Below are 14,500 nucleotides of genomic sequence, written 5' to 3'. Positions count from 1 at the left end.
TATTTACGAACCAAGAATAAAGTAGGTATTTGAAAAAGTAAAGCTTACAATATTGCTCTCAGTAATATCAAATATAATTCCTAGTTGAAAAAAAAAAAAAACCTCATGTCACATTTTGTGTTCTTTCCATTGCTTAAATTGTGGCATTCCTGCTCATTTCATTCCAAAGCAATACTTTTGCTACCAAAAAAAAAAAATCCCATGCCTCAACCTTCAGGTCACCTGTGTCTATGCCCTTACATCGAAATACCCACTACTGTGAGGCTATATCTGAAAGACAGAACCCATTTGGGTTCCCCTGGACATATTTCATCAGATGTAAGACTGTTCCAAAGTCCGGAGATGAACTACTGGAGGCATCTCCATACCTGACTTCAAGATATACTAGGAGTAATAGGAATAAAAACTGCATGGTACTGGCATAGAAGTATGCTGGGTGATCATTGGAACCAAATCAAAGACCCTAAAATAAACCCGCATACCTATGCATAATTGCTTTTGGACAAAGGAGCCAAAACCATACAATGGAAAAAGACAGCATCTTCAACAAATAGTGCTACTCAAAATACATGTCCACAAGTAGAAAAAATGCAAACAGATCCATATTTCTACCCTGCACAAAACTCAATTCCAAGTGGAACAAAAACTTAAACATAAAGTCAGAATCACGAAAAATGCCAGAGGAGAAATTGTGTAACTCCCTTGAACTCACTGGTCTACGAGACAACTTCCTGAATAGAACACCTGCAGCTCAGGCTCTAAAAGATACAATTAAAACATGGAACAAAAGCTTTTGTAAAGCAGTTGACACTATGAACAAAAGGAAATGGCCATCTACAGATTGAGAAAAGGTCTTCACCACCCTTTATCTGACAAAGAGCTAAAATCCAGAATTATATTAAAGAAATCAAGAAATTAAACATCAACAGACAAAATAATCCAATTAAAAATGGGACACAGGCATAGAGAATTCTCAACAGTGCATAAACACTTAAAAAAGGGCACAACATCCTTACTCATCAGCGAACCGCAAATCAAAACTGTCTGTGAGACTCCATCTTACATTTGTCAGAATGACTATGGCCAGAACCTCAAGTAGCAACACATGCTGGCAAGGATGTACAGAAAGGGGAACACTCCTCCATTGCTGGTGGGGAAGCAAATTTATATAACCACTTTGGATATCAATCTGGCACTTTCTTAGAAACCTGGGAAAAGACACACCTAAAGACCCAGCTATACCACTCCTGGGCACACACCTGAAAGTTGTTCCACCATCCAACAAGGACATTCCCTCAACCATGCTCATAACAGCATCATTTCTACTAACCAGAAACTGGAAACAATCTCTATTCCTCTCAACCGAAGAATGGGTAAAGAAAATGATATTTACACAATAGAATACTACCCAGCCCTTAAAAACAAGGAAATCATGAAATTTTCAAGCAAAAGGATGCAACTAGAAAAGATCTTCCTAAGTGACATGACATAGACCCAGAAAGACACACAGAAAAGACAGTAGTAAGCCTCAAGGACAACATACACAGGACAATGAGATTCCCTTTTAGAGGACAGAGCCTCAGAGTCTCCTCCTCACCAGGGAATCCACACTCAGAAAAGCTGACAGGGCAAGGGCCTCTGCCCAGGGCACCACATACATACTGGCTCACAATCCATCCCACTTCTAACACGTGGAACTCTCCTAGCTCAGCAGACCAGCTTTTCTGGGACTGGCATCAATGAACCCCATGGTCTCCATGGCATAGCTTGTGGTCCTGGATATTGATCACTTTAGAAGCACCAGAGAAGAATCTTGGAAAGACTCTGCGAGGTACTTTGTACTGGTCCTCCTTCCTGGTTGTGTAGCTTCCCCAGAGTCCATCATCATTTGCTTAAACCAAGCATTTGGGCCTCAGGGCACTGGCAGATCCTCTACTGGAGGATTAGAGATAAGGGGACTCAGACAGCACAAACCATCTCAGCTCTGCCCTAGGGGAGACAGAGCCTCAGCCTAGTAAATTAGTAGTTGAATAAATGTTTCCACTCTCCCAGGGTACATATTTATTTTACAAGTCACAGGGTGCTGCATGTATACATTTCATTACCCTCTCACTGTCCAATGCAGCCATCTCTACCTCACAGCTGAGAATTCCTGCATCATCCCTCAGTCAAATGCAAACAGTAACAAAAACTGAAGCCTAAAGGAGCCTTGAATTTGAAAGAAAAGAGTAGCAAATAAGGGATGAATGAAAAACTAAAAATTAAATGACATGATTCTTCCTAGGTATGGTGGGGAGGAAATTTATTATCCCTAGAAAGGCACACACACCGGCAAGTACTTCTGGGAGAGGCCAAGGTGAACACATTCCTGAGCCATGTTAGGACAGGGAGGAGAGGAGAGGGGTACGCCAAACTATGAGACTATGACAGTAAATAATAGATGAAATAGAGCAGGTAACCAAATTGGGTAGATAACAGAAAGAAGGGCAGCTGGGTTAAGGGCCCGAGCCCTGGGCTAGAGGGCAGTGATGCTAGCCATAGCCTGTAAACAGGGAGGGACTCGGCGATGCTGGGCAAACCTGGTAGCTAATTCTGCTCTGAACTGTTAAATAGGCACCTCAGCCATTTGTCCCACGATTTCAGTCTTAACAGTGCCCAGGTCGCCACATCAAGTCTGTTCACAGTCCATCCCACAACTAACACGTGGGACTCAGTCAGCTCATCATTCCTAAGGCCAGGACAAAGTACCTAACAAGCAGCTGCTGACTGCCAGGTTCCATCCAGCCGGGGAAGGACAGCAGGCCTTGCTGCTCAGCCCTCAGCCTCCTACTCCACCACCATGTTGGGTGCTGCAGCCACACACTCACCATGGTGCCGTTTTGGAAGTCGCCTAAAACCCCTCACAGGACCCAGCAGCTGAGCTCAGACCACTGGATGCCAAACACTCCTGAAAGCTCAGCTTCCAAATGGAACCTGAAACCTGGCACCCGGAAGAACCCTCCTCTTCCTCTGAGTACAGGATTCATCTGGAAGTCCTGATTGGCCAGTGAGTCTTGAGCGACAGGAGCACCTTCCATAGGGTCACAGTGTACTGAAGAGACAAAGCAAAGTGCTTCCTGGCCCAGGTGAAATGAATCCATGTTTGCTAATTACGAAGAGTAGTGAGGGCCTGGCTTAGGGAGGAAGCTCAGGAGAATCCTATGCTCCAGGAGGGACTTTGGATCCATGATTCGACCTTTGGGTTCATATGTGGAGAATCAGGGTCACACCTTTCCCAAATCAGCAGAGATTTTTTAAGTAGATTTGTTCCTGTTGTCTAATAACCTACCCTTCCATCTTTCAGCTCTTTGTAAGCTGTTCCTCCTCCTGGAATCAATTGGGATAGCTTGAACAGCCCATTATTCAACTTGCAGTGGAGTGAACAATCTGTCCACAGGCAGAAGGCTATCACGAATATTAACAATTAAACAGCGATTTTAGGAAACAAAAGGAGATTTTTTGTGACTTCACACTGGTACAGGTTAACTACAGCTACTTTTCACCTGGTTGGTATGAGATAACCTTGGGAGAAAAGCAGGAAACAGATGATACATAATTTGGAGCATGTGTATCATCCTCATGATAAGGTTAGTTCTTTGTTTTGACTCCTGATTTGTTCCTCTATAGGCCACACAGGACATTTATTGATCATGTACAACTGATTACCTCACTTCACATTGTTACTGTCAACTCCTCTCACAGCAAGAAAGCTTTTTCCCTCTTTCTTGCCCATTCCCTTCGGTGCTGTGACTATAAAAGCTCCAATACTTGTCAGTTATCTCACTTCATACACAGTTCCTCCTTTATTTGTAAGGCACCAATTAAAGCCAGAGAGGTTGGAAAAACTTCAGTCCCTTATAGGTCCTAAAAGACCACTGAACCCCTTCTATCTCCGCTCTAAACCTGCCCTTCTACCCCATTCTTTCCCACAGATGAGATTCTCCCTATGAGAACTCAGCCTTTCTGCTGATAAAGCCCTGGTACTAGGCAAGGTGGTTCCTAGTTTTAGCTGGGCTAAGCCCCTGACCTGCAGTCCTATTTGGTTGATGAACCACTAGCCACATGGTCCAGTTCAATTCCCCTTTCTCATGCACAGGAATGGCTTCTTCATATTCTCTTCTCTTTGGGAAACATCTAGTTTCTCCACTGATATTTGCCCTACTCAAATGTCTCATACCAAGGAACACTAAGAGTGATCAGAAAGTCAAAGAGATTTCCTGTATTTCTTTTCTCAAAGTCCTGTCTCTTTCTCTCTTCCTGCTATCCCACTAAATAAAAATACTCTCTGGTTTCTTTTTATACTCTCAAAAGAAATGTGAAGATTAAACTGTAAACCTTAAGGGGACCACATGGTATGAACAATTTTAATCATAATTAATTCTCTGTTTATTTTATCTCCTTTTAGATAAAGACAGGAACAACTCTCATTTTAAATTGGAATGGAACTTTATGAAAATTCCAAGTTATATTTTACAACATGCTATGTAATATGCTTCAACCATGGTTCAACATAATTTTTATAAGATGCTAAAATTTTAAGATTATAAAAGTCTATTCAAATTAAGATAATTTAAAATGCCTGTCTAACTGCCTGTGACTTTATCTATTCCTAAATTAATAAATAAATGCCTTTTTTCCTGCCATGAGCTGCCTGTGATCCAGATTTACCACTAGGTTTTCTGGCTAATGCATTTGGTAAAATAAATTCACATGTAATTTTAAAGTTGCTTTATAAAAAATTGCTTTATACTATTCTACTATATTGTTGTTTATTCTATATCTCACAGCTTGAGGGTTAGTAAGTAAAAGTTTTGACCTAAATACCCTAAAACTATATGATATAATGCCAAGAATACAATAAATTAAGATCTGTTAATTTTAGACTCATTTATTTATTCATGTTAAAACTTGGTCATTATGCTATATCTTCACTATCAAGGTTAAAATATTCTTTTTCTTATTTTCAAAATATAAAAACATTATTGATCTACAATACAGCCTTAGCCTTTTATAAGTTACAGACTATGTTTATGACTTTTAAGGCTGTACCTTGACAAGGACAAAACCTAAAGCCACAGTATTTGACGGTTAACAAATGCAAGTTGACAGTCAGTCATCTCACACATGATCAAGTCTTCAAACATGTCCAAAATTATATTTATAGTCCTACAGATGCAAACATGGTCTCACTGCTATCTTAATTCAAAATCTAAGGATGGTTCTTTAGTCACCACATAGGATCTGGTAAAAAAGAATAAGAGAAGTGCCTTCCGGACAGGCTCATCTATGGCATAAACTATGCTCCAGAACTTGGCTGCTGTTCTGTGAGTGTTGGCATTCCCACAGAGAAAACAAGAGGTCTTCAGTGCCCCATCCAGTGGGGGTGTAGCCAAAAGTCAACTCTGCCAGGTGACTGCTTGAAATGCAGCCAAAGGGGTCACTGGTCCCATGGCTGACTCAACAAGCCATGACTACCTGCTAGCGGACTGGCTTCTGGAAGTCAAAATGTTCCAATGCAGGCTTTTTCTCTATGCCAAGCCATGGTGGCTCAACTAGTACAAGACCACAGATACTTTCAGCCTTCCTGCTCCTTGGACTGGCAGAGGACAAATGGCTCCTAGATTTAGCAACCTCCAACACCATCGCCCAGCCCAGGGCAACAGGTTTGTTTTGTGGGAAAAGAAGTTTAAGTTATAAAGAAAGGTTCTACAAAAATGTTTAAGGGTCTAAGAAAGTGTTTTAAGGTTGATAAATGAAAACTTAAAAACTGGTTAAGCCTCTTTTCCATAAGGTATAATGATAGTAAAAGTTAAGACCAAGTGAGATTTTATCCCTTCTATTTCTTGAAAGGCTTCTGCCGTTCCACAGTTCACCTTTGAAAATGTTGATCTTGTTAACACAAAGGTATATGTCTACCACCTTTTCTACAATGTGTATTTCAATGCATGTTATAATGGTGATGCTGCCATCTCTAAAAGTTTATCTCCTTTATAAAACTTAAAAGGGATTCTTGTAAGCTGCAGAAAAGCCACCTGAACCCACCTCTCAGATCCATTAGGCTCCAGATAAATACTGCACCTATTGTCTATCTTAAAAGGTGAGATTCCTCCCTCTCTCTTCCCTGGTTTTGGAACTCCTCTTTCTTGGCTACCCAATTGCTATATCCACACATCGAACACCAGTTGACTGATGCTTTCCTTTTCATGTTCCACATAAATATTTACCTTTGAGAGACTGGTGGGTATCTTTCCATTCCCCTGGGAAAAGGAGGTATCCTCCCTTTTGGCCAACCCCCACACAGATGCCTTCCGTTGGTTGAATCTTCTTTTTCTTTTTACCAACAAGGTTCTTGGCTTTCCTTTCCTCTCCTGTGTAGGGTGTTTCCTCTGAAAATCTTAGTAGTAGTTGAGCCATGTCTCCCGACGGTATTCCCTGTGGCCCCTGTGTTGTAAGCGGTGATTAATATTTACTATTGGTTTATCTTTTATTAAAGCTTGCTGTTAATCCTAAACAGCTGTATAACCAAATCTCCACACAGAGACCTGGTTTATTTAGGTAACCTAGAACACAATGCTGGGTAATAGTTACAGTATCCTTACCTCCAACCCCTCACAGTTTCCTAACATTTAGATTTTGCCCATTATACTTGCTTTTAGTGAAATCTCAGGTCTGGTTCATTCTCTCCATGCTGTTCCAAGATCTCTCCTCCAGGTCTCTCTCATAACTCTCCTCAAGCCTTGCTCTCCCAGCTCTCTTCCCATCTTCCTGTCCTCTGGCTCCTCCCTCTCTTCGTGCTTCCTTTCCCTGCTCAACATTGTGCCTAGTTACTTTATTTTGGATGTTTGCACAAAGTTGAGACAGGTGATGTTTAGAATAAGTATCACAATGCAATGTCTGGATTGAAACCAGAGACTGGGGGAGAGAAAGCAGCATTTGAATGAACAAGGTAAAGTGTATTACATTTCAGAAGAACATTATACCAACATTTCCCACTTTAAGTCCAATAAAAGGCTTCTTTACTTTCAATACAATAATAATTTTGAAATTATGAAAACTGTTAGGTAAAATCTACATGTGCAATGTCCAGTGCATGTGTATTTAGCAACTTAGGAGAAAGTATCTGATCATCCTACCTATCACGACAAGTTTAACGTTCTAGACCTAATTTAACTTTTATCCCTATTGGTATTACCTATATGGAAGCATTTCTTAACTTCTAAACAACTTAAGCTTAATTGTGGCACTATAACTATTTGGTCTTCAACCCCATCAGACACTTGAGAAGAAATAAAATTAAGTATTAGATTAAATACGAAGTGCATGTTAGCAACTTCCAAAAATTAAAAATTGACAGAAACAGTTTTCTGCCTGAACAGTCACCAATAACTCTCTGTAAGGTTGGAGCATCATCTTCAGCCTTCTGGCTCAGAATATTTAACAGACATATATGTGAAACAGGAACTTTTTATGACTTGCTTACCCTGTCTTGGCAGAGTTCAGCAGTAAACTTCTTCTGCATTATCTTGCCATTTTGGGCAGAATTTGTCTGTTGTGAAGCAAGGGTATTATCTTTACCCAAGTGGCTTGTTTGCCACTTTTGAAGCCATCTCCATATAGAGGTTCTTCGATGCTCATTAGCTTCTTTCAGGTAGGTGGGGTGCTTCCAGGAGATGACCTGTCTAATTGTCAAAGAATCTTTAAAATAATAAAGACATTTCAAAAGGCCATATTCTGTAGGTCTCTGAAGTTTTTGATGACTACCTATCTTTATATCATCGATTTGTCTACAAAATCATATCTATCTGCTAAAACTCGGATGTATTCTCCTGTGATAAATTAGACTAGTGTCTGACATGACTATGAGTTAAATAACTAGCAATTAACTTGCATTACCTAATATAGTAACCAGTTTTTCATAGCAGTTTAAAAGTATTGGAAGTTACTTTGAATTTGTATCAATATACTAAAGCTTATACCAATACATCAAAAATACTTATTTTTGTATCAGTATGCAAATTCCTATACCAGAGTCAAAATTAGCCTTACTTGAGAATAACAAATAAAACTCTAAGCTAATTAGATTCAATAATCTACCTTTTGTCTTATTCCTATAAGCAGTCTCTGTATACTATTTTCTTTTTAACCCCTTTTCTCCTTATCTAAGATAAAAGGAAAAGAGAGAATGCCTGAGTATTACCTTTTTTCACTCTGAATATGACCATTAATAATTATAAACCTCTCCCAATGACAATAAAATTTCGAGCTATAGCAAACAACCAAAAACATACCCAACCCCCTTTAAGGAAAATTGGACATTGTTCTCATGGATTTCATCTAGCTGACATTTTGGACATGTATAAATCCTGTAGTGAGCCCAAGTAAAATTGGGGAAAATGGTTAATTAAGCAAGCAATAACATTTGTGGTCCAGTCTTTGAATGTTGAGAAATTTTAGGCTTAATAAAAGTCCTCTTTGGAACAGTCTACAATGCTGGACCAATAACGATTAGTAGCTTTCTTCAACATTCTTTTGGGAGCAGGCTTTGATGAGATACAGCAATTGAAGCAGTTGAGGCAGGAACAAGCAGAATGCTTGGACATGCAAGATGCAGGAAAAGATGTGTCAATGTCTCAGCATGCTGAAGAATGATTCTGTTAGCTTTGATCCACCATCTCTAGTGTCCAGTTCTTTTGTTCTGCAAACATAATTTCTCACAAGCATTATATAGTTCTCAAATTATAAATATATGAGATGAGCAGGATGCAACTAACCTGTAAGACAACTTTATCTATGCAAATAAAAAGATTAGCATAATATATTTTGAGGACATTATAGCCAAGGATTTATTGGCCAAGTATTGTTGAAGTTCTGCCTAGAGATATTTTTTTAATCTCTCAGTTAGTTTTAGAGTTGTTCCCATGTAAAATGATCACAGCAATATAACTTACCATTATCATTGAACATACAGTCATTACACTGTTGAAATCAAAACAAGGTTGGATAAGTTAAAATAGCTTTTGGGGCTCTTTTGTGCCTATTTTATTAGGCCAAGTTGCTACCTATTTTCCTAGAGAAGCCTCCCATTATAGAGAGAAGCTGGTTGTCTTGATCAATAGAAAACGCATGTTTTAAGTGAACTTTATATAAACTCCTTTTTAATTGAGAATATAAGCATAAAGTAAGTGGCTTGTATCTGTTTAGAAGTTTAGCCCCAGATTTTTATAGATGGTGTAGCTATGTGTCCTATCCCTTTTTTATACAGAATGGGTAGTTTTTCCTTTACAGCCAAACTTTATATAAACTCCCTCTTACCTTTAGCATTTAAGCGTACCTAGGCATGTTGTACATGGGCTCTACATTGATAATGGCTATTTTTTAACTTGCCCCTTTTTTATACAGAGTGGACAGCCTTTATAACCACACTTTATATAAACTCTCAGCATTAAGCATATAAACTCTCTTACCCTTAGCATTTTAGTATATCCTAAGCATCTTGTACCTGGGTTTTTACATTGGTTTGGGCTATTCTTTGGCTTGCCATCTTTTTGATATGGGATGGACAATTTTGTTTTTTAAACATATGAATATAATTTTTCAGTATTTTTGACTAAAGTAGGTTGGCATGCACTTTGCCATCTTTAAGCCTCTTGTGTCTTTTTTACATAAGCATGGCCAGTATTTTTCCCCTGTGAAAATTTCTCATGTTTAAAAGGATAAGGCAGTTTCCAGAGCAGTGTGACATTATCTCTCTTTACATAAACCTAAAATATATGTGAATCCAACCTTTAGATCAGTAAGGACATAACATCTATTATTAGGAAAAAAGAATTTACATGGTAACCTTGAGGAAAATGTTGTCATTTTGAACCTTAGCGTATCTCTGCAAGTGGCTAAACAGCAGGAGTTGCCATCTTGGCTTTTATTATGTAAATTAGTTCGATCATGAACTCAGAGACTTGCCTGTTTCTTTTTATTTCGTGTTGAGAAGGCATGTGCCTTCACTACCTTGACCAAATCATTATCTTTGTAACTCAAAGCCCTTAAATAAAAATCAATCAAAGAGACAAGAAAATTTAAGTTTAGGTTCAGTTGTGCCAATTTGTGCTGTAAATAACAAAGCTCAGTTGGTTATTTTAGTTGATGTTTTAGTGAATTGGTGGACCCTTACCAGAAAGAGCTGACAAGTATCTTGCTGCCAGAGAGCTTTGAATTTTAGCTGTTATTAATCTAATTATTAGGAAGAGGGCCCTTTTTCTTGTCTGTAACTTAGTATTCCAATCCTTATTTTTCCCCCCATTTTTCTCCTTGAACTTTCTTGGAGAAGGCATGGAGAAGAACCATCACCATTAAACATACTGTAACTAGATCCAGGACTATGACAGCCAAAATGAAGCCAAAAGTGGGTAAAACACCCTCTGCCATGGCATTTTTAAAAATTTATGATGCAGTTCAGGCCAAACTCTGTCTAGAAGTTTTTCTGCCTCCAATTCCTGTCCTTCCCACCATGGCTGCTGAGCTGAGCTGAGCTGAGCCAGCCACAGTATAACGAAACCATGCTTGTTCATTCACCCCTCAGTTAAACTGCTGAAGCAGTCAGTTTTGTTATGGAATTCTCAGATCTACCCACAGGAGGCTGTGTTTTGCTCCTTGGCGGGTTTAAGAGTCTCTCTTAAAGAGACAGTAATTGACCTGGGAGTTTTTAGGTTTTAAGTTTGGGTTTTATCACTGGGAGCTTATTACCCCCACCAAGTTATGAAAAAGTGTGATTTAAGCAGTGTGGATACTTAGATTAGTTGGGCATCATTTGTTGTAAGCTGCTGTTAAAATGTACTATTAATTATCTTTTAGTCATGCTTGCTGTTACTCTTAAACAGTTGTACAACCAAATCACCACACAGACATGTGGATTTCTTTAGTTAAGATAGAACAGAATGCCGGGCAATATTTACTCCATCCTAAACCTCCATGCCCTCATAGTTTCCTAACATTTAGATTGCCCACATTATACTTGCTTTTAGTGATATCTTAGGTCCAGTCCATCTCCACATAGTTCCAAGATCTCTCCCCCAGCTCTATCCTCCCTTAGTTCTCCTCTAGTCCTTTCTCCTCCCACTCATTTCCTGTCCTCTAGCTCCTGCCCTCTTTCCTGCCCTCTGGCTCCTCCCATTGCTAAACATTGTGGCTAGTTGCTATATTTTGGCCTGTTTACACAAAGTTGAGACAGGATGCTTAGAATAAATATCACAATGCAATATCCAAATTGAAGCCAGAGAGTTGGGGGAGGGGAGAAGAGAAATCATCATTGGAATGAACAAGGGTAAGGTGTATACATTTCAAAGGAACATTAAAACAAAAGAGAACACACTAGCACTCCATGTGACTGGGTCTGTGTCCAGCCCTAGGATGATGTATGTGTTAAGGGTATGTAAGTGACCCCAGTCTGTGTGTATATACCACTAAGATGAATGGGGAGGGTTGGTCTATGGGGTATGGGATTCAGCGTCATATTTTGGGAAGGCTGAGTGTTCATTTCTTCAGGAAGCTGGGATCTACATGGTCAAGATCAGCAACAGTGTGATCCCCTCAGAAGACTGTAAGTGATGTGTTTGGTAGTGCCCTTGACCAGAAGGGGTGCCAAGGCGCAGGTTGAGCTGATGTCTGTGGATTCAGTTGGCAATTTTCACACTGAAGAGGCAAGGCACTAGTATCTGGAGATGGAAAGAGTACAAGGCTCTGTCTTGGTGTCCTTGCAGAGAGTGAAGGTGCAGGGCAGGCACAGAAGACAGGAGGCCAAGTGAGGGGTTTAGGGAGTAAAAAACAAGACATTTTGTGCCAGAGTTTTTGTCTCTGTCAATTAGACTAATTTGGGCTGGGCCATCCTAGATCCATGATCCAGGTGCTTCCACTGTTTGCTTGGTCTGGGTGACCAGTGAACCGTGCCTTCAATGTTGGGAACTCATTCCCAGGATCCCCAATACTGCTTTCAGGGGACAAGGAAGAATTCAATGTCTGGGTGCTGGAGAGGAAAGTGCCTGGACCTGGTGATCTCCATTCATTGGCATATCTGTCAAGTGCTGGGGGCACTTGACCGATAAGTTTCCTGACTATCAGACCTGAGAAACAGCTCTAGAGGTACCAGATCTATTGACCCCAAAATGTCCCAAGAATCCTGAAGATGCTTGAAGGGGATTAAGAGAGATTAGATGTCCGGCTGCAAGAACAGAGGTTCCCTAAACCTGGGGGTCTTCACTCGCTGGCATAATCATAAAGTGTAGAGCCCTCATGGTTCATGACTCTCAGACCTGGCAGACAGCCATGGGGCGCCTGGGCGCAATTGAGCCTAACTGTCCCAGGAATACTGAAGCTCCCTTGAGGGGATCATGTACCATCTGATGTCTGGCTGCTGGAATGGGTGTTCCTGGACCTGGGGATCCTCATTCGCTGGGATGGGGAGAAAATGCAGGAGCTCCACACTTTGACCCTCAAACATGAGAGATGACCATGGCAGGGCTGGGTCCAATAGGCCTCAACTCACAGGATGTTCCCTTTAATCAGGGAAAATTCAAGGTTGGTGATCTGGATCCAGCTTCCTATCCCCTCACCGTTTTCAGAGTCTCAGATCTTCTGCCCCTCTAATACAGGGCACACTGGTCGCCACCATCATGGATAACTCCCACACTTTGAATAATTCCAAGAAAAGAAGACTGCAAGTCTATTTCCTGCAGCAGACGGAGATTTTCCCAGCAAATCTATCTTCTAGATCCTCATGTGTGATATAAAAGATACATTTACAAGATTCATCAATACCAAAATCTCTCACATACCAAGGGGAGAGATCACAAATACAGAAATCAAGGAATGTTACCAATCAGGACTGTGTTTGCAATTCTTAGATCAACAGCTATGTTGAACTAGTCCAACCTTAGAATAAGGCTGCTTCTGCCTCTAGGCAGGTTGGCTCAATAAAGGAAAAGGAGTTCACTGCAGCTACCCAAGACTGCTATCTTTCTCAGAACTGTGACATCAATATAGAGAATTTTGTTTGTAAAATTTGCTTCTTTTTATTTCATGTGCATTGATGTATTGTGAAAGTGATGGACCCTGGAATTATAGGCAGGTGTAAGATGCCATGTGGTTGTTGGGATGAAACCCAGGTCATCTGGAAGACCAGTCACTGCTTCAAATCACTGAACATTCCAACCCTGAGAAAGCCAAATTTTAAAACTTTAAATGTCTTTCAGATATACAGATGTTTTGTGTTCATGTGTCTGTGTACCAGTCACTGCTTCAAATCACTGAGCACTCCAACCCTGAGAAAGCCACATAGTTAAGCTTTCCATGTCTTTCAGATATATGCACGTTTTATGTTCAAGTGTCTGTGTAACCTACTTGCAATGGCCAAAGTGGGCACCAGATGCCATGAGAACGCATTTACATGGAACTGGCTGGCTAGTAAGTGATATCTGAAATGGAACTTGTCTTCTGTAACAACATCCAGTGCTGTTAACTTCCATGCTAATCCAGCCACCATTTATTTAACTTTTTCTACAGATGTTAATTAAAATATATTACACCATTTCCCCTTTCCTTCTGCTTTCTCCATGCCTTTCTGAATTCCCTCCTTCCAATGTCTTAAAATGTAATATGTGAATATGTATGGACCTGTATATATATAAAACCTACTAAGTCTATTCCTATTGGTTGTGTAGATAAGGTTTCTGTGCTGAATCCTTTGTATAGGATATATAATTCAGGAGTGCATCCCTGCCTGAGGTTAATCCTCCAACTTGGTGGGTGTTCTAGTCTTCAATACCCACAGGAGTGTAACCCTGAAGTGAACTAAACTGTCTTGGACAGGAAACATTAGAAAGCACAGGGTGACAAATTCCTTAGATAACACATGGTGCTGGAATGGCCTTGATGTTCTGGAGCTGTGGGGAGGAGTATGGACATTGGTCTTAGCCAATCAGTCTCTTTGTTCTGTGGACCTCCCGTTATACCATTCACCTGGGATATTTTCGTGGATTACTTTGTCATCTTGAACTTCCTGCATTCTCTTTCTGAACACCATGACTACGGGCCTGTGTTACCATGCCGGCCTTGGATGGTTTTGACCTCAGTGATTTACTAGAATGTTGGGATGACTGTAATGAGTACTTACACTTAACTATATTGAGAATCTCCTTATGTCTGTGAGGCTGGTTTTCACTATCTGTTGAATGAAGAACAGAACTCCAAACTACTTTGATGTGTCATAAAATCTCATTGTTAAAGAAAAAGACAATAATTTTCTTTATACTTAAAGGAGAGGATTTTAAGCCAAACAACTGCAACTGAAGAATGCTCTTTTCCATTACTGTCTTAGGAACAGAGTCTGTGTCCTGCCTACCATGACCATTTGAAGCCAACAACTTACTCTCAATAAGCCCACAGAGAAAACTTAATTATTGAGGTAGACCAT

The sequence above is a fragment of the Meriones unguiculatus genome (genome assembly GCF_030254825.1).
Source record: "Meriones unguiculatus strain TT.TT164.6M chromosome 13 unlocalized genomic scaffold, Bangor_MerUng_6.1 Chr13_unordered_Scaffold_54, whole genome shotgun sequence".
Classification (NCBI taxonomy): Eukaryota; Metazoa; Chordata; class Mammalia; order Rodentia; family Muridae; genus Meriones; species Meriones unguiculatus.
This window is presented reverse-complemented; position numbering follows the sequence as displayed.